The sequence below is a fragment of the Procambarus clarkii genome, chromosome 50, assembly GCF_040958095.1.
Source record: "Procambarus clarkii isolate CNS0578487 chromosome 50, FALCON_Pclarkii_2.0, whole genome shotgun sequence".
NCBI lineage: Eukaryota > Metazoa > Arthropoda > Malacostraca > Decapoda > Cambaridae > Procambarus > Procambarus clarkii.
In genome coordinates, this window is record NC_091199.1 from 30,977,481 (window position 1) to 30,999,212 (window position 21,732).

At 41.9% G+C, this 21,732-nt stretch overlaps 1 long non-coding RNA gene across 1 annotated transcript in view; it reads left to right on the forward strand.

The window, feature by feature from the left end:
* Positions 1-5: 5 nt before the first annotated feature.
* LOC138351546 (uncharacterized) overlaps positions 6-21,732 on the forward strand; it is an 87,152-nt gene continuing 65,425 nt past the window's right edge. Inside the window, exon 1 of the long non-coding RNA XR_011222502.1 lies at positions 6-107. This is a non-coding gene — a long non-coding RNA (uncharacterized lncRNA). The remainder of the gene's footprint in view (positions 108-21,732) is intronic.

The following is a 21,732-nucleotide window of genomic DNA, read 5'->3' on the forward strand; positions in this document are numbered from 1 at the left end:
ACGGTTACTCCGGAGAGACAATAAAGTTGTTCCTGCGGTGAACTTCACCAGAGACTGGGAGGCCTACAAGACCGGCTTCGGTAACGCCTCCACAGAGTATTGGTTAGGTAAGTGGAAATACTGAGGCTGCTACTGGCTGCCCACCTTACTTTTTCCCTTGTACAAAATATTTTTAAAACGACATTTGATTGTTTTATTCATGTTTTAAATTATGTTTCATACACAAGTTTTGAGAAATGGTAAATACGATTATAAACGTGATGTCATAATGTTTTAATAAAAAGTGTTTTAAATGTTATGATATAATGTTTTAGAGCAACGATTTTTAAAATGTTGATTTTAATTATTAATTATTGGAATTATTAGGTATAATTACATTTACTGCATTTATTTATTTTCTTTTTTTTCTTTTTGAGATATATACAAGAGTTGTTACATTCTTGTACAGCCACTAGTACGCGTAGCGTTTCGGGCAGGTCCCTGGAATACGATCCCCTGCCGCGAAGAATCGTTTTTTCATCCAAGTACACATTTTTACTGTTGCGTTAAACAGAGGCTACAGTTAAGGAATTGCGCCCAGTAAATCCTCCCCGGCCAGGATACAAACCCATGACATAACGCTCGCGGAACGCCAGGCGAGTGTCTTACCAGTACACCACGGAGACTGATTTTATTTATTTAATTTAGAAAAATATTGACAGACAGGGAGAAAAGGGGAGAGATGGAGAGGCAGACAGAAAGAGAGAGGTGAGAAACAAAGGGAGAGAGACAGAAGGAGAGAGAGAGAGAGAGAAGAGGAATGAGAAGAAAGAGAGGATAGAGGCAGAGATAGAGATGAAGAGACAGAGAGGCAGAGACAGAGGGGCAGAGACAGAGATGAAGAGGCAGAGACAGAGAGGCAGAGACAGAGGGGCAGAGACAGAGACAGAGACAGAGAGGCAGAGACAGAGGGACAGAGAAAGAGGCAGAGGCAGAGGCAGAGACATAGAGGTAGAGACAGAGGGGCAGAGACAGAGGGGCAGAGACAGAGGGGCAGAGACAGAGGGGAAGAGACAGAGAGGCAGAGACATAGAGGCAGAGACAGAGAGGCAGAGGCATAGAGGTAGAGACAGAGGGGCAGAGACAGAGGGGCAGAGACAGAGGGGCAGAGACAGAGAGGCGGAGACAGAGGGGCAGAGACAGAGATGAAGAGGCAGAGACAGAGAGGCAGAGACAAAGGGGCAGAGTCAGAGATGAAGAGGCAGAGACAGAGAGGCAGAGAGAGAGGGGCAGAGAAAGAGGTAGAGACATAGAGGTAGAGACAGAGGGGCAGAGACAGAGGGGCAGAGACAGAGAGACAGAGATGATGAGACAGAGGCAGAGTGGCAGAGACCGAGAGAGAGAGAGGCAGAGGCAGAAACAGAGAGGCAGAGATAGAGAGACCGAGACAGAGAGGCAGAAACAGAGAAAGTGAGGCAGAAACAGAGAAAGTGAGGCAGAGACAGACAGAAAGAGACAGGCAGGAAGAAACAGAGAAACAAGGCGAGAGACAGAGAAGGGTGAGAAGAAGACAGAACGAGCGGCTGGGTGAGGTGCAGTAGCACTGGGAGCAAGGCGGCGCACACCGGCTGGCTACACCCCTCGGGTGGGAAAATCTGACTCCAATAATTTGTAATTAAAATAAAACATTTCGATAGCTGTGAAGGACCATCACTTTTTGAGAAAAAGTGGAAAACAAAATGAGACAATGGATGAAACAGATACCAAGAACTAGTGTCCTATGGATCTTAGTGAAACTGTATTTCTTACGTAAAGGGAGACAAATTAACCTGCACAAAATTTGGTTACATGCAAAAAGATTAATGCATCCCTAGCATTATTCTGTTGCTGGTTCCTCACCAGAGTAAATAAATTATGAAAGTAAATAAGGTTGATTATATAATATTAATTAGAGGTAAATGCACCTCAATATACTACTGGATAGAATAGTAGAGTATGTGGTAAATCAATAGGTTAGTATAATTGATCTCGGGAGATCACTAATACAACTACGGAGTTATTACTACGAGTAAACATGAACAGCTTAGCTGTAAAACTAGAGAGGTGTAATCAGTTGCCATGTTCCACCGATGACGTGTTGCATAGGGCAAATTGTTGCACGTGAGGATGGGGAAGCCTAGCACTTCCCTTGACGTCGACTCGCAGCTGGAAGGCAATTACATTGTAGAAATCTTCTACATAACAAACTACAAGTACATCCTAAATTAAGGAAATCTTCCTTAAAGGTATGATGATCATTGTAGAAACCTCCTGCAAATATCTGTGCAATTTATGTTCAAGCACTGTAAATTTCTTCTGCAGAAATAATGAATATAATCGCATATTTAGATCATAAAACTTCTAAAGACACGTACGGGATTTTGTTAATTTATATACGGCATAACGACAACTAGCCTAAATGTTAACTGTGGCCACATGGTAACAAACAGGAAATAATAGTTGCCGAGCCGCGTGTCCGTTGATGTAGAGAACTGTGCAATCCTTCGTCCTCCAGCTGCTGCTTGAGGGGCGCTAACTATAGAGTTGCAGATATACTAACTCTGGGACACGGCTAGATGTGCCAAATGACGTGGCACCGCTCTACTGGTTGTGGGAGCTAAACCAGTAGAGCGGTCGAAACGATCGAAACGTAGCTCTCTGTTGCACGCTACTAAAGGCGTCCGAGTCGTGTGGTGATTGGTCACGTTCTCGCGTCTTCCTCCTCTTCCCGATTGCCCATGTCCGACTCTCGATAGTCATCTCGAGCGTAAATGGATATATATATATATATATATATATATATATATATATATATATATATATATATATATATATATATATATATATATATATATATATATATATATATATATGTGTGTGTGTGTGTGTGTGTGTGTGTGTGTGTATATCACGAAAATAAACACGTGATTAAAAATGTGACAATGTCAGACCACGGAGGAAAAATGAAACAGGAATTTCCTTAAGTACTTTCGTATATTAATACATCTTCAGAAGGAGTCATTCCTTCTGAAGATGTATTAATATACGAAAGTACTTAAGGAAATTCCTGTTTCATTTTTCCTCCGTGGTCTGACATTGTCATATATATATATATATATATATATATATATATATATATATATATATATATATATATATGTCGTACCTAGTAGCCAGAACTCACTTTTTGGCCTACTATTCAAGGCCCGATTTGCCTAATAAGCCAAGTTTTCCTGAATTAATATATTTTTTCTAATTTTTTTCTTATGAAATGATAAAGCTACCCATTTCATTATGTATGAGGTCAATTTTTTTTATTGGAGTTAAAATTAACGTAGATATATGACCGAACCTAACCAACCCTACCTAACCTAACCTAACCTATCTTTATAGGTTAGGTTAGGTTAGGTAGCCGGAAAAGTTAGGTTAGGTTAGGTTAGGTAGGTTAGGTAGTCGAAAAAGCATTAATTCATGAAAACTTGGCTTATTAGGCAAATCGGGCCTTGCATAGTAGGCTGAAAAGTGCGTTCTGGATACTAGGTACGACATATATATATATATATATATATATATATATATATATATATATATCGTACCTAGTAGCCAGAACGCACTTCTCAGCCTACTATGCAAGGCCCGATTTGCCTAATAAGCCAAGTTTTCATGAATTAATGTTTTTTCGACCACCCAACCTACCTAACCTAACCTAACTTTTTCGGCTACCTAACCTAACCTAACCTATAAAGATAGGTTAGGTTAGGTTAGGTAGGGTTGGTTAGGTTCGGTCAAATATCTACGTTAATTTTAACTCCAATAAAAAAAATTCACCTCATACGTAATGAAATGGGTAGCTTTATCAATTCATAAGAAAAAAATTAGAGAAAATATATTAATTCAGGAAAACTTGGCTTATTAGGCAAATCGGGCCTTGCATAGTAGGCTGAGAAGTGCGTTCTGGCTACTAGGTACGACATATATATATATATATATATATATATATATATATATATATATATATATATATATATATATATATATTTTAAGATGAATAGGAAAACCAGGGATATACTGAACATCTTGTATCAGAATCTTTACTTTAAAAAACATAACGTTTCGAATACTTCTCGTATTCATCATCAGATCTAAAAGAAAAAACAGAAATCACAGTCAAATAGCTGGTAAACAAAGAACTCATACTGAATATAATTGCCTATCAAAGAAAGGAAAAAGCTTAAAAAGCAAAACACTTAAGCGCACTTAAAGTGATCAATACAAATAAAACTTATTAACTGTCACATATATTAAAACTAATTTAAAATCAATTAAACTACAAGATGCAATTTATAACTACTAAAACAAACCATTCTATTAAACTTACGTGAAGTGATCAGAAGTGAAACTTGATACCTAACACATAGATACTAAACACTATAACAAATATTTATATAATGTCTACAAATCTACAAAAAATGTATGTAAAATACAAACAGAATAAACGACAATTATAAAGTACTAACCAAAATCTTATAAAAAACTCAAATATTAAATAAAATTAAATACCAAAAAATGTATTATATATCCTACATAGAAGATTATATAATGTACAATGTTAAGACTTGAAATAAGTAAGAAAGGGCAAGGACATGGTAAACTAAACAAAATTAAACTACCAAAATAAACTAAAAATCAAATTACAGGCACTACTGTGCACTATACAGTGTACAATTGGACAGCTGACAGTTATAATACATTTTTTGGTATTTAATTTTATTTAATATTTGAGTTTTTTATAAGATTTTGGTTAGTACTTTATAATTGTCGTTTATTCTGTTTGTATTTTACATACATTTTTTGTAGATTTGTAGACATTATATAAATATTTGTTATAGTGTTTAGTATCTATGTGTTAGGTATCAAGTTTCACTTCTGATCACTTCACGTAAGTTTAATAGAATGGTTTGTTTTAGTAGTTATAAATTGCATCTTGTAGTTTAATTGATTTTAAATTAGTTTTAATATATGTGACAGTTAATAAGTTTTATTTGTATTGATCACTTTAAGTGCGCTTAAGTGTTTTGCTTTTTAAGCTTTTTCCTTTCTTTGATAGGCAATTATATTCAGTATGAGTTCTTTGTTTACCAGCTATTTGACTGTGATTTCTGTTTTTTCTTTTAGATCTGATGATGAATACGAGAAGTATTCGAAACGTTATGTTTTTTAAAGTAAAGATTCTGATACAAGATGTTCAGTATATCCCTGGTTTTCCTATTCATCTTAAAATTAAGATTCCCGAAGGGAACATCGATCATAAATATATATATATATATATATATATATATATATATATATATATATATATATATATATATATATATATATATATATATATATGAGGTGGTGACGAGTATTGATGTCACATTTAATTATTCTGTGTTAAAATATAATTTCGCGTAACATAAATTGATTTATTAAAGTCACGCAGGTAATCGAGGAAATTAAAGTGAAATCATATACATTAAAATAATTTCCTCTAGAATGTTTAATATCAACTAAATAAAGGAGTTCCAGTAAGCAGTAGTAAGCTACGAAATTAAACTTATTAGTAAGTAACTATTTTTAGTAAAAGAAATGATAAACTGGACTCTGTTATAAATCCAACTAAATGTGGAAAGAATTCATGTTTCTGCCAGTCGTTCCTCACGTCGTAACTCTGACTAGGAAGAATCTGGCAATATGTTTAATATAAATCATAATGATGATTAAATCTACAAATCAGTGATTTTAGTAACTACTTGTGGTTAATACAAAGGTTGTATAAGTTACAAAGATGTATGAAACTGTTGGCTATTTCCAAAATCTCGCTGGGGGTCAAACCCCAAACCATTCCTGACCTCAAGATGGATCACATGTTACTGACAAAGCCTCCCATACACACCTACAGTGTTTATAACATTGTTTACATAATAGTACTCCCCCCCCCCCCAACACACACACTCCAGAATCTCCCACACCAAGGAACATAAACCCACCAAAAACACACACACATGCACACACACACACACACACACACACACACACACACACACACACACACACACACACACACACACACATACACACACACACACACACTGTCTTTTTGGGAATAAAGTATGCAATGCGATATAATCTGGAAGAAAATATGAAGGTTGATGCAATTGAAATACCTGACTTTAGAAGAGGACATTATGGCAACCTTAGAAATTTTTTTAGTGGGTATAATTGGACAGACTTGTTGCTAGGCAAGGAAGTGAATGAGATGTATGTCAAGTTTTGTGAAATATATGATAAAGGCACAAAATTTTTTATACCAAAACAGAGAAGCAGAACTAGGAAACAGGATTGGTTCAACAGAAAGTGAGAGAGGGCCACAGACCAAAAGACACAAAAATGGAATCAATACAGGAAGAGGCCAAACCCCCAAACATACCAGCGATACAAAGATGCGAGAAACAACTACACGGCAGTGAGGAGAGAGGCAGAAAGAAATTTTGAAAAAGGGATTGCAGACAAATGTAAAACAGAACCAGGTCTATTCTATAAATTCATAAACAACAAATTGCAGGTAAAGGATGGTATACAGAGGTTGAAAATGGGAAATAGATTCACGGAAAATGAAAAGGAAATGTGTGAAACATTAAACGAAAAGTTCCAAAGTGTGTTTGTACAAAATGAAATCTTCAGGGAACCAGATACAATAAGAATTCCAGAGAACCATATAGAGCACATAGAGGTGTCTATAGATGAAGTGGAAAAAATGCTCAAGGAGCTAAATAAGAACAAGGCAGTTGGTCCAGATGGAGTTTCACCATGGGTTCTGAGAGAATGTGCACCTGAGCTCAGCATTCCTCTTCAACTGATTTTTCAGGCATCCCTGTTTACAGGAGTTGTAGCTGATGTGTGGAAAAAGGCTAACATACTTCCAATCTACACAAGTGGAAGCAGGGAAGACCCCCTTAATTATAGACCGGTATCATTGACAAGTGTAATAGTCAAAATATTGGAAAAAATAATTAAAACTAAATGGGTAGAACACCTGGAGAGAAATGATATAATGTCAGACAGATAGTATGGATTTCGATCTGGAAGATCCTGTGAATCGAATTTACTCAGTTTCTATGATCGAGCAACATAGATATTACAGGAAAGAGATGGTTGGGTTGACTGCATCTATCTGGTCCTAAAAAAGGCTTTCGACAGAGTTCCACATAAGAGGTTGTTCTGGAAACTGGAAAATATTGGAGGGGTGACAGGTAAGCTTCTAACATGGATGAAAAATTTTCTGACTGATAGAAAAATGAGGGCACTGGTCAGAGCAATGTAGCGGACAGGAGAAATGTCACAGGTGGAGTACCACAGGGTTCAGTTCTTGCACCAGTGATGTTTATTGTCTACATAAATGATCTACCAGCTGGTATACAGAATTATACGAACATGTTTGCTGATGATGCTAAGATAATAGGAAGGATAAGAAACTTAGATGATTGTCATGCCCTTCAAGATGACCTGGACAAAATAAGTATAGGGAGCACCACTTGGCAAATGGAATTTATTGTAAATAAATGCAATGTTATGGAATGTGGAATAGGAGAACATAGACCCCACACAACCTATATATTATGTGAGAAATCTTAAAAGTATTCTGATAAAGAAAGAGAGGTGGTTCTAGATAGAAAACTATCACCTGAGGACCACATAAAGAATATTGTACAAGGAGCCTCTGCCACGCTTTCTAACTTCAGATATGCTTTTAAATACATGGATGGCGATATACTAAAGAAAGTGTTCACGACTTTTGTTAGGCCAAAGCTAGAATATGCAGCGGTTGTGTGGTGCCCATATCTTAAGAAGCACATCAATAAACTGGAAAGGTTCAAAGACATGCTACTAAGTGGCTCCCAGAACTAAAGGGCAAGAGCTACGAAGAGAGGTTAGAGGCATTAAATATGCCAAAACTGGAAGACAGAAGAAAAAGAGGTGATATGATCACTACATACAAAATAGTAGCAGGAATTGATAAAATCGATAGGGAAGAGTTCCTGAGACCTGGAACTTTAAGAACCAGATGTCATAGATATAAACTAGCTAAACACAGATGCCGAAGAAATATAAGAAAATTCACTTTCGCAAATAGAGTGGTAGACAGTTGGAACAAGTTAAGTGAGAAGGTGGTGGAGGCCAAGACCGTCAGTAGTTTCAAAGCGTTATATGACAAAGAGTGCTGGGAAGATGGGACACCACGAGCGTAGCTCTCATCCTGTAACTACACTTAGGTAATTACACACACACACACACACACACACACACACACACACACACACACACACACACACACACACACACACATACACACACACACACACACACACACACACACACACACACACACACTTTGCTTGCCACTCTCCATAGTGTATAGTAAGTCACTAGAGACGGGAGACCTACCAGAAATATGGAAGACGGCGAATGTGGTCCCAATATACAAAAAGGGCGACAGACAAGAGGCACTGAACTACAGGCCAGTGTCCTTGACTTGTATACCATGCAAGGTGATGGAGAAGATCGTGAGAAAAAACCTGGTAACACATCTGGAGAGAAGGGACTTCGTGACAAATCGCCAACATGGATTCAGGGAGGGTAAATCTTGCCTTACAGGCTTGATAGAATTCTACGATCAGGTGACACGGATTAAGCAAGAAAGAGAGGGCTGGGCGGACTGCATTTTCTTGGATTGTCGGAAAGCCTTTGACACAGTACCGCATAAGAGGCTGGTACATAAGCTGGAGAGACAGGCAGGTGTAGCTGGTAAGGTGCTCCAGTGGATAAGGGAGTATCTAAGCAATAGGAAGCAGAGAGTTACGGTGAGGGGTGAGACCTCCGATTGGCGTGAAGTCACCAGTGGAGTCCCACAGGGCTCTGTACTCGGTCCTATCTTGTTTCTGATATATGTAAATGATCTCCCGGAGGGTATCGATTCATTTCTCTCAATGTTTGCGGACGATGCTAAAATTATGAGAAGGATTAAAACAGAAGAGGACTGTTTGAGGCTTCAAGAAGACCTAGACAAGCTGAAGGAATGGTCTAACAAATGATAGTTAGAGTTTATCCCAACCAAATGTAATGTAATGAAGATAGGTGTAGGGAGCAGGAGGCCAGATACAAGGTATCATCTGGGAGAGGAAATTCTTCAGGAGTCAGAGAAGGAAAAAGACTTGGGGGTTGATATCACGCCAGACCTGTCTCCTGCAGCACATATCAAGCGGATAACATCAGCGGCATATGCCAGGCTGGCCAACATACGAACGGCATTCAGAAACTTGTGTAAAAAATCATTCAGAACTTTGTATACCACATATGTCAGGCCAATCCTGGAGTATGCAGCCCCAGCATGGAGTCCATATCTAGTCAAAGATAAGACTAAACTGGAAAAGGTTCAAAGGTTTGCCACCAGACTAGTACCCGAGCTGAGAGGTATGAGCTACGAGGAGAGACTACGGGAATTAAACCTCACTTCGCTGGAAGACAGAAGAGTTAGGGGGGACATGATCACCACATTCAAGATTCTGAAGGGGATTGATAGGGTAGATAAAGACAGTCTATTTAACACAAGGGGAACACGCACAAGGGGACACAGGTGGAAACTGAGTGCCCAAATGAGCCACAGAGATATTAGAAAGAACTTTTTTAGTGTCAGAGTGGTTGACAAATGGAATGCATTAGGGGGTGATGTGGTGGAGGCTGACTCCATACACAGTTTCAAGTGTAGATATGACAGAGCCCGATAAGCTCAGGAATCTGTACACCTGTTGATTGACGGTTGAGAGGCGGGACCAAAGAGCCAGAGCTCAACCCCTGCAAACCCAACTAGGTGAGTACAACTAGGTGAGTACACACACACACACACACACACACACACACACACACACACACACACACACACACACACACACACACACACACACACACACACACACACATGCACACACAAAGAACAGGCATCAAAGAACAGGAAGGATCCAACAGGCAAGAATGGAATGACAAGGATAGAGAGGCAGTGCATGGGCTACTGAAGGGGTTAGAGATGGAAGGGGCTGTACATAACATTGAGAAGATTTTCAGGTTGGGCTGGTACAACAAGGATAGAAACCGACTTGTAAAGGTGGTGTTTACAAACGAAACCACGAAGGAGGATATTCTCGAAAGGAAGAGTCGTCTGCAGCATATGGAGGGATACAAAAAATTACTCCTGCAGAGGGACAGGACGAAGGAGGAGAGAGCCAGGGCAGCAGAGGCAAGGAGGAAGTGCAGGGAGAGAGGAGCAAACCAGGAAATCACAGCCCTCAACACAACAGTCCCAGAGACAAGAGGAGAACCCAAAATCAGCATCCCAGCAACACCAGAGGAGAGGGCAACACCACCACCCCCCTCTGCATAGAAACCCTCCCTTCCCCTCACCCTACCTGCCCCCACCCAACCCTCCCTCCCCCCCACACCCCATTCTGACCCTGACACCCCTTCCCCATTCCCATCATGTCCCCCCTCCCACCTTTCCCCCCCCTGTCCCCCCTCTCCCTTCATCCCATACCCTCCCTATCCCTCCTCCCCCCCTCACCCCGTATCCTCCATGTCCCCCCTAACTCCTTAACCCAAACCCTACCTGTCCCCCCTTCCCTTAAACCCCCACCCCCCACCCAAAAATCCTCTGAGACCCTGCAAACCACCTCACAGGTCCTCTCACCCACAGAACAGCTTCCCACACCAGCAGAATGCTCGCCAAGAAAGGGACATGAAAATGAACAGAAGAAAGTGAGTTTCAAGACAATCTACACTAACATAGATGGGATTTAAAATAAAACAAGTGAACTTGGAGAATGGCACTAGAAGAAAACCCAGACATAATAGCACTCACAGAAACAAAGTTAACGAAAATCATAGCAAACGCAGTGTTTCCACAGGGCTACTATGCAGTGAGGAAAGAGAGAGAAGGGAGAGGAGGAGGTGGTGTAGCTTTGCTACTAAGAGAAGGTTGGAGTTTCGAAGAGATGGTAATTCAGAACTGTGAAGGTTTCAGTAACTACATATCAGGCACCATAGCAACTGGAGGACAGAAAATTATAATAGTAGTCATATATAACCCCCCACCGAATGACAGAAGGCCCAGACAGGAATATGATAGAAACAACTTGGCCACCATCAATATAATAGAGAGAGCAGTATCTGTGGCTAGCAGGAACGGATCCAGACTTCTAATCATGTGAGACTTCAACCAGGGGAAGATAGATTGGGGGAACAGAGACCCACATGGAGGCCCAGACACATGGAGAGCTAAGCTGCTGGATGTGGCAACAAGAAATTTTCTAAGTCAACACGTCAAGGGACCAACAAGAATGAGAGGAGGGGTTGAACCAGCCTTGCTTGATCTGTTATTTACCCTAAATGAGTCGGATATAAGGGAAGTTAAGTTGGAAGCCCCCTTGGGAATGAGTGATCATAGTGTATTGAGCTTTGAGTACCTGGTTGAGCTGGGAATTATCACCCCCCAAAAAAGAACTGGGAACCAAAGGGCTGGCGTACCAAAAGGGAAACTATGAGGAAATGAATAAATTCCTATGGGATATACATTGGGACACAGAACTCGGAACCAAGTCCGTACAAGACATGATGGACTATGTCACACAAAAATGTCAGGAGGCTGTAAGCAGGCTTGTCCCAGCCCGACAGGAAAAAACAGAGAAGCAAAGGAAGAATCCGTGGTTTAATAGGGAGTGTATGAAAGCAAAGGAGCTGAACAAAAGGGCTTGGAGGAACTTCCTATATAACAGAACACCAGAAAGTAGAGAGAGATACCAGAGAACCAGGAACGAGTATGTCAGTGTGAGAAGAGCAGCTGAGAAAAGGTATGAAAATGATATAGCTAATAAAGCCAAGACCGAACCAAAGCTACTACACAGTCACATCAGGAGGAAGACAACAGTGAATGAACAGGTGATGAAACTTAGGGTGGGCGAGGACAGGTACACATAGAATGACAAAGAGGTGTATGAAGAACTCAACAAAAGGTTCCAGGAGGTCTTTACAATAGAACAGGGAGATGTCGCGGCGCTAGAAAAGGTGGCAGCAAACCAGGTGACCTTGGATAGGTTCGAAATTACAAGAGATGAGGTCAAGAAGCACCAATCAGAGCTGGATGTGAGAAAAGCTGTTGGGCTGGATGGAATCTCGCCATGGGTATTGAAAGAGTGTGCAGGAGCACTTTGCCTACCACTCTCCATAGTGTATAGTAGGTCACTGGAAACGGGGGACCTACCAGAAATATGGAAGACTGCCAATGTAGTACCAATATACAAAAAGGGTGACAGACAAGAGGCACTGAACTACAGGCCAGTGTCCTTAACTTGTATACCATGCAAGGTGATGGAGAAGATTGTGAGAAAAACCTAGTAACACATCTGGAGAGAAGAGACTTCGTGACAACCCATCAACATGGGTTCAGGGAGGGTAAATCTTGCCTTACAGGCTTGATAGAATTCTACTATCAGGTGACAAAGATTAAACAAGAAAGAGAAGGGTGGGCGGACTGCATTTTTTTTGGACTGTCGGAAAGCCTTTGACACAGTACCCCATAAAAGGTTGATGCATAAGCTGGAGAAACAGGCAGGAGTAATTGGTAGGGCGCTCCAGTGGATAAGGGAGTACCTAAACAATAGGAAGCAGAGAGTTACAGTGAGTGGTGAGACCTCAGAATGGTGTGAAGTCATCAGTGGAGTCCCACAGGGCTCTGTACTTGGACCTATCCTGTTTCTGATATGCGTAAATGATCTCCCAGAGGGTATAGACTCATTCCTCTCAATGTTTGCTGACGACGCCAAAATTATGAGAAGGATTAAGACAGAGGAGTACAGCTTGAGGCTTCAAGAAGACCTGGACAAGCTGCAGGAATGGTCGAACAAATGGCTGTTAGAGTTTAACCAAGCAAATGTAATGTAATGAAGATAGGGGTAGGAAGCAGGAGACCAGATACAAGGTATCACTTGGGAGATGAAATACTTCAAGAGTCAGAGAGAGAGAAAGACCTGGGGGTTGATATCACGCCAGACCTGTCCCCTGAAGCTCATATCAAGAGGATAACAGCAGCAGCATATGCCAGGTTGGCTAACATAAGAACGGCCTTTAGATACTTGTGTAAGGAATCTTTCAGAACATTATATACCACATATGTCAGACCAATCCTGGAGTATGCGGCTCCAGCATGGAGTCCATATCTAGTCAAGCATACGACTAAACTGGAAAAGGTTTAAAGGTTTGCCACCATACTAGTACCCGAGCTGAGAGGTATGAGCTACGAGGAGAGACTACGGGAATTAAACCTCACTTCGTTGGAAGACAGAAGAGTTAGGGGGGACATGATCACCACATTCAAGATTCTCAAGGGAATCGACAGGGTTGATAAAGACAGGCTATTTAACACAAGGTGAACACGCACTAGGGGACACAGGTGGAAATTGAGTGCTCAAATGATCCACAGAGATATTAGAAAGAACTTTTTTAGTGTCAGAGTGGTTGACAAATGGAATGCATTAGGAAGTGATGTGGTGGAGGCTGACTCCATACACAGTTTCAAGTGTAGATATGATAGAGCCCAATAGGCTCAGGAACCTGTACACCTGTTGATTGACGGTAGAGAGGCGGGACCAAAGGGCTAGAGCTCAACCCCCGCAAGCACAACTAGGTGAGTACAACTAGGTGAGTACACACACACACCTACATACACACACACACACACACCAATCAAACACACATATACCAAACACATACACACATACCAAACACATGCCACACGTACAAACATACCACACACACGCACACAGAAAAACACACCAAACACACAGAAATATTCCAAACACATAAACATACTAAAAACACACACAAACACAAATTCATAAAATACACACAAATACACATCAAACACACACAAAAACACACATAAATACTCACACAAACTCACCAAACACAAACCCACATTATAAACACACACACACACACACACACAGACACACACACACACACACACACACACACACACACACACACATACGAATCACAAAACTCACACACATAAACAAACATTCCAAACACAAACACACATACAAAACAAATAAAAACCAAATTGTATAAACACATACCAAACACACAAACACAGACAAACACACAAACACAATAGACACATTCCACACACAAAAAACATTCCAAACACACACGCACAGATACATACTAAACACATATATATATTCATACACAGACAAATACACACACCAAACACACAAACAAACACACAAACAAACACCAAACACACAGAAACACACACAAACACATCAAACACACATAAACACACACCAAACACACACACACACACACACACACACACACACACACACACACACACACACACACACACACACACACAAACACACACACATACCAAACACACACCAAACACACACCAAACACACACCAAACACACACACACAGTTGCAGAAGGCTTATTGAACTCGAGGAGGGGTACTGAAAACAAAAGGCTGGTATTCCGAAAATGAAACTATGAGGAGATAAGAAAATTCCTAACAGATATGACATGGGAAACAGAGCTCAGGGTAAAAACGGCCCAAGGCTTGATGGACTACATCACGCAGAAGTGTAAGGAGGCAGGAGACAAGTTTGTCCCAGTCCAAAAAGAAAACAATGAAATGAATATGAAAAACCCTAGGTTTAATTAGGGATGTAGGCTAGCTAAGCAGCAAAGTAAAAAGGCGTGAAGAAAGTATAGAAATAACAGGACACTTGAGAGCAGAGAAAGATACCAGAGAGCCACGAATGAATATGTCAGGTTGAGAAGAGAGGCAGAAAGACAATACGAAAACGACATCGAAAGCAAGGCAAAGACTCAACCTAAACAGCTGCACAGCCACACAAGGAGAAAAACAACAGTAAAGAAGCCGGAAATGAAATTATGGAAAGGGGCAGACGGATTCACTACAAACGACAAGGAAGTGTGCGAGAAACTGAATAAGAAATTCCAGGAGGTCTTCACTTTAGAGCAAGGAGAAGCTCCAGAGATAAGAGAGGGAATAGTTAACCAGGATCCCACTAGAAGAATTTGAGATTACCAGTGGGGAAGTAAGGAAGCTCTTACTAGAGTTGGATGTGATAATAGCTATTGGTCAAGATGGAATCTCCCCTTGGATACTTAAGGAAGGAGCAGAGGCACTGTGCGTACCACTCTCCATAGTGTATAACGAATCACTGGCAACAGGGAAACTGCCAAGAATTTGGAAAGAGGCTAATGTAGTTCCGATATACTAGAAGGAGGATAGACAGAAGGCACTGAACTACAGGCCAGTGTCCCTAACTTGCATACCATGCAAGCTGATGGAGAAGATTGTGCGAAGAAAGCTTGTGGAACATATGGAGCGAAGGAACTTTGTAACACAGCATCAACATGGGTTCAGGGATGGCAACTCTTGCCTCACGGGATTAATTGAATTCTACGACCATTCAACAAAAAACAGGCAATAAAGAGAGGGGTAGGCAGACTGCATATTTTTAGATTGCCAGGAAGCCTTAACTACAGTATTACACAAGAGGCTAGTGAAAAAAACTGAAAATGCAGGCAGGAATGAAAGGGAAGGAACTCCATTTGTTTAAGGAGTACCTAAGCAACAGAAGACAACGAGTCACTGTGAGGCCTTAGATTGGCGAGACGTTACAAGTAGAGTCCCGCAGGGGTCAGTCTTTGAACCTATACTGTTTCTGATATATGTAAATGATCTCCCAGAGGGCATAGACTCGTTTCTGTCAATGTTTGCTGATGATGCCAAAAATATGATGATTGAAACACAGGATGAAAGTAGGAGGCTACAAGATGACCTAGACAGACTGAATGAATGGTCCAACAAATGGCTGCTAAAGTTCAACCCGAGTAAATGCAAAGAAATGAAACGTGGCGGTGGAAACAGGAGGCCAGACACAGTATACAGAATAGGAGATGAAGAACCTAATGAAACGGACAGAGAAAAAGATCTTGGAGTTGATATCACACCAAACTTGTCTCTTGAAGCCCACATAAAAAGAAAAAACATCTGCGGCATATGCGAGGCTGGCTAACATCAGAACAGCCTTCAGGAACCTGTGTAAGGAATCAATCAGAACCTTGTATACCACATATGTAAGACCAATCCTGGAGTAAGCGGCCGCAGCATGGAGCCCGTACCTTGTCAAGCACAAGACGAAGCTTGAAAAAGTTCAGAGGTATGCCACTAGGCTAGTCCCAGAACTAGGAGGCATAAGTTACGAGGAAAGGCTGCGGGAAATGCACCTCACGACACTGGAAGACAGAAGAGTAAGGAGAGACATGATCACTACCTACAAAATATTCAGTGGAATTGACAGGATAGATAAGGATAAACTGTTTAACTCGAAAGGTACACGAACAAGGGACACGGGTGGAAACTGAGTACCCAAATGAGCCACAGGGACGTTAGAAAGAACGTTTTCAGTGTCAGAGTAGTTAACAGGTGGAATGCATTAGTCTGTGATGTGGTGGAGGCTGACTCCATATAAAGTTTCAAATGTAGATATGATAGAGCCCAGTAGGCTCTGGAATCTGTACAACCGTTGATTGTCTGTTGAGAGGCGGGACCAAAGAGCCGGAGCTCAACCCCCGCAAGCACAAATAGGTGAGTACAAATAGATAAGTACACACACACCCTAACGGAAACACAAATGCAGTGTTTCCACAAGACTACTATGTAGTGAGAAAAGAGAGAGAAGGAAGAGAAGGTGGTGGTTTAGCTCTGCTGATAAGAAAGGGCTGGAGTATTGAAGAGATGGTTATTCAGGGCTGTGAAGATTTCAACATAAGACAACATAACAGATACAATAGCAATTGGAGGACACAAGATTATAGTAGTAGTCATATAACCCTCCACCAAACGATAGAAGACCCAGGCAGGAATATGATAGAAACAACATGGCCACCATCAATATAATAGAGAGAGCAGCTTCTGTTGCTAGCAGGAACGGATCCAGACTACTAATCATGGGAGACTTCAACCTCGGGAAGATAGATTGGGTGAACAGAGACCCACATGGAGAGCTAGGCTGCTGGACGTGGCAAGAAGAAACTTTTTAAGCCATCACATCAAGAGACCAACAGGAATGAGAGGAGGGGATGAACCAGCTATGCTTGATCTGATATTTACCCAAAATGAGTGGGATATGAGGGAAGTTAAGTTGAAAGCCCCCTTGGGAATGAGTGATCACAGTGTATTGATCTTTGAGTACCTGGTAGAGCTAGGATTTATCTCCCCCCTAAAAAACTAGGAAACAAAGGGCTGGCATACCGAAGGGGAAATTATGAGGAGATGAGTAATTTCCTAAGGGATATAGCTAGGGACACAGAACTCAGAACTAAGTCCGTACAAGACATGATAGACTAGGTCACCCAAAAGTGTTAGGAGGCAATAAACAAGTTTATCACGGCCCGAATGGAAAAAAAAACGAGAAGCAAAAGAAGAATCCGTAGTTTAATTGGGCATGTATGGAAGCGTAGGAACTGAACAAAATGGGTTGGAGGAACTTCCGAAATGAAAGAACACCAAAAAGCAGAGAGAGATACTAGAGAACTAGGAACGAGTATGTTAGTGTGAGAAAAAAAGCCGAGAAAAAGTATGAAAATGATATAGCTAATAAAGCTAAGACTGAATCAAAGCTACTCCACAGTCCCATTAGGAGGAAAACAACAGTGAAGGAACAGGTGATGAAAATTAGAACGGGAGAGGACAGGTACACAGAGAATGACAAAAACGTGCGTGAAGAACTCAACAACAGGTTCCAGGAAGTCTTTGCAATAGAACGAGGTGAGGTCACTGCGCTTGGAGAGATGGCAGTAAACCAGGCGGCCTTGGAAGGGTTCGAAATTACAGGAGATGATGTCAAGAGACATCTGTAAGATCTGGACATGAGAAAGGCTGGACATGAGAAAGGAATCTCACTATAGGTATTGAAAGAGTATGCAGAAGAACTTTGCTTGCCACTCTCCATAGTGACAGGGACAGAGAACTATATTACAATCTGTGAGAAGAACGGGGGATTATATTACCATCTTTGACAGGGACGGAGAGCTATATTACCATCTGTGACAGGGACAGAGGTCTATATGAGCATCTGTGACTGGGACGGAGGACTATATTACCATCTGTGACAGGGACAGTGAACTATATTACCATCTGTGACAGGGACGGAGGGCCATATTAACGTCATTGACAAGGGACAAAATGCTATATTTCCATCTGTGACAGGGATGGAAGACTATATTACCATTTGTGACTGAGACGGAGGACTATATTACCACCTATGACAGGGACGGAGAGCTATATTACCATCTGTGACAGTGACGGAGGACTATATTACCAACTGTGACAAGGACAAAGGACTATATTACCATCTATGACAGTGACGGAGAGCTATATTACCATCTGTCACAGGGACGGAGGGCTATATTACCATCTGTGACACGGACGGAGATCTATATTACTGTCTATGACAGAGACGGAGAGCTATATTACCGTCTGTGACAGGGAGGGAGGGCTATATTACCCTCTGTGATAGGGACGGAGGGCTATATTAGCCTCTGTGACAGGGACGGAGAGCTATATTACCATCTTTGATAGGGACGGAGGACTATATTACCTTCTGTGACAGGGACGGAGGGCTATATTACCATCTGTGATAGGGACGGAGAGCCATAATACCATCTGTGATAGGGACGGAGGGCTATATTACCATCTTTGATAGGGACGGAGGACTATATTACCTTCTGTGACAGGGACGGAGGGCTATGTTACCGTCTGAGACAGGGACGGAGGGCTATATTACCATCTGTGACAGACACGACCACTCTATTACCTTCTGTAACAGGGACGGAGGACTATATTACCATCTGTGACAGGGACGGAGGGCTATATTACCATCTGTGACAGGGACGGAGGACTATATTACCATCTGTGATACAGACGGAGGGGCTATATTACCATCTGTGACAGGGACGGAGGGCAATATTGCCATCTGGGACAGGGACGGAGGACTATATTAACATCTGTGATAGAGACGGAGGGCTATATTACCAACTGTCACAGGGACGGAGGGCTATATTACCATCTGCGACTGGAACAGAGGAATATATTACCATCATTTCAGAAACGGAGGACTATATCACCCTCTGTGACAGGGACGGAGGGCTATATAACCGTCTGTGACTGGGACGGAGGAAAATATTACCATCTATGACCGGGATGGAGGGCTATATTATCATCTGTGACAGGGACGGACGGCTATATTACCCTCTGTTAAAGGGACAGAGGGCTATATTACCATATGTGACTGGGATTGAGAACTATATTATCATCTGTGACAGGGACGGAGGGCTATATTATCATCTGTGACAGGGACGGAGGGCTATATTATCATCTGTGACAGGGACGGAGGACTATATTACCCTATGTGACAGTGACGGAGGGCTACATTACCGTCTGTGACAGGGACGGAGGGCAATATTACCTTCTATGAAAGGGACGGAGGGTTATATTACCATCTGAGACAGGGCCGGAGGGCTAAATTACTATCTGTGACAGGGACGGAGGGCTATATTACACTCTGTGAGAGACGGAGGGCTATATTACCGTCTGTGACGGGGACGGAGAGTTATATTACCCTCTGTGACAGGGACGAAGGGCTATATTACCATCTGTGACAGGGACGGAGTGCTATATTACCCTCTGTGACACGGACGGAGGCCTATATTACTATCTGTGACAGAGACGGAGAGCTATGTTACCATCTGTGACAGGGACGTAGGGCTATATTACCGTCTGTGACTGGGACGGAGGAAAATATTACCATCTGTGACAGGGATGGAGGGCTATATTATCATCTGTGACAGGGACAAACGGCTATATTATTATCTGTGACAGGGACAGAGGGCTAAATTACCATCTGTGACACAGACGGAGGACTATTTTACCATCTGTGATAGACACGGAGGACTATATTACCATCTGTTACAGAGACGGAGGGCTATATTAACGTCATTAAAAAGGGACATAGGGCTATATTTCCATCTGTGACAGGGATGGAGGAATATATTACCATCTGCGTCAGGAACGGTGAGCTATATTACCGTCTGTGACAAAGACGGAGGACTATATTACAATCTGTGACAGGGACGGAGGGATATATTACAGTCTGTGACCGGGACGGAGGGCTATATAACCATCTGTGACAAGAACGGTCAGCTATATTACCCTATGTGACAGGGACTAAGCGCTATATTACCCTCTGTGACAGGGACGGAGGGCTATATTACCATCTGTGACAGGGACGGAGGACTAAATTACCATCTGTGAGAGAGACGGAGGACTATTTTACCATCTGTTACAGAGACGGAGGGCTATAATAACGTCATTAAAAAGGGACATAGGGCTATATTACCATCTGTGACAAGGATGGAAGACTATATTACCATCTGCGTCAGGAACGGTGAGCTATATTACCCTCTGTGACAAAGACTGAGAACTATATTACCATCTGTGACAGAGACGAAGGACTATATTTCCATATGTGACAGGGACGGGGGCTATATTACCATATGTGACAGGGACGGAGGACTATATTACCAACTGTGACAGGGACAGAGAGCGATATTACCATCTATGACAAGTACGGAGATCTATATATATATATTTTTTTTGAGATATATACAAGAGTTGTTACATTCTTGTAGAGCCACTAGTACGCCTAGCGTTTCGGGCAGGTCCCTGGAATACGATCCCCGCCGCGAACAATTGTTGTTACAACCAAGTGCACATTTTACTGTTGCGTTAAACAGAGGCTACAGTTCAAGGATTTGCGCCCAGTAAATCCTCCCCGGCCAGGATACGAACCCATGACAAAGCGCTCGCGGAACGCTAGGCGAGTGTCTTACCACTACACCACGGAGACTGTATTATTGTCTATGACAGGGACGGTGAGCTATATTACTCTCTGTGACAGGGACGGAGAGCAATATTACCATCTGTGACAGGGACAGAGAGATATATTGCCGTCTGTGACAGGGACGGACGCTAATATTACCATCTTTGACAGGGACGGAGGGATATTACCATCTGTGACAGGGATGGAGGGGTATATTACCATCTGAGACAGGGACGGAGGGCTATATTACCATCTGTGACAGGGACGGAGGACTATATTACCATCTGTGACAGGGACAGAGGGCTATATTACCATCTGAGACAGGGACGGAGGGTTATATTACCATCTGTGACAGAGACGGACGACTATATTACCGTCTGTGAAAGGGACAGAGGACTATATTACCATCTGTGACAGGGACAGAGGACTATTACCATCTGTGACAGAGACGGAGGGCTATATTACCATCTGTGACAGGGACGGAGGACTATATTACCGTCTGTGACAGGGACGGAGGGCTATATTACCATCTGTGACAGGGACAGAGGACTATATTACCATCTGTGACAGGGACAGAGGGCTATATTACCATCTGTGACAGGGACAGAGGACTATATTACCATCTGTGACAGAGACGGAGGGCTATAT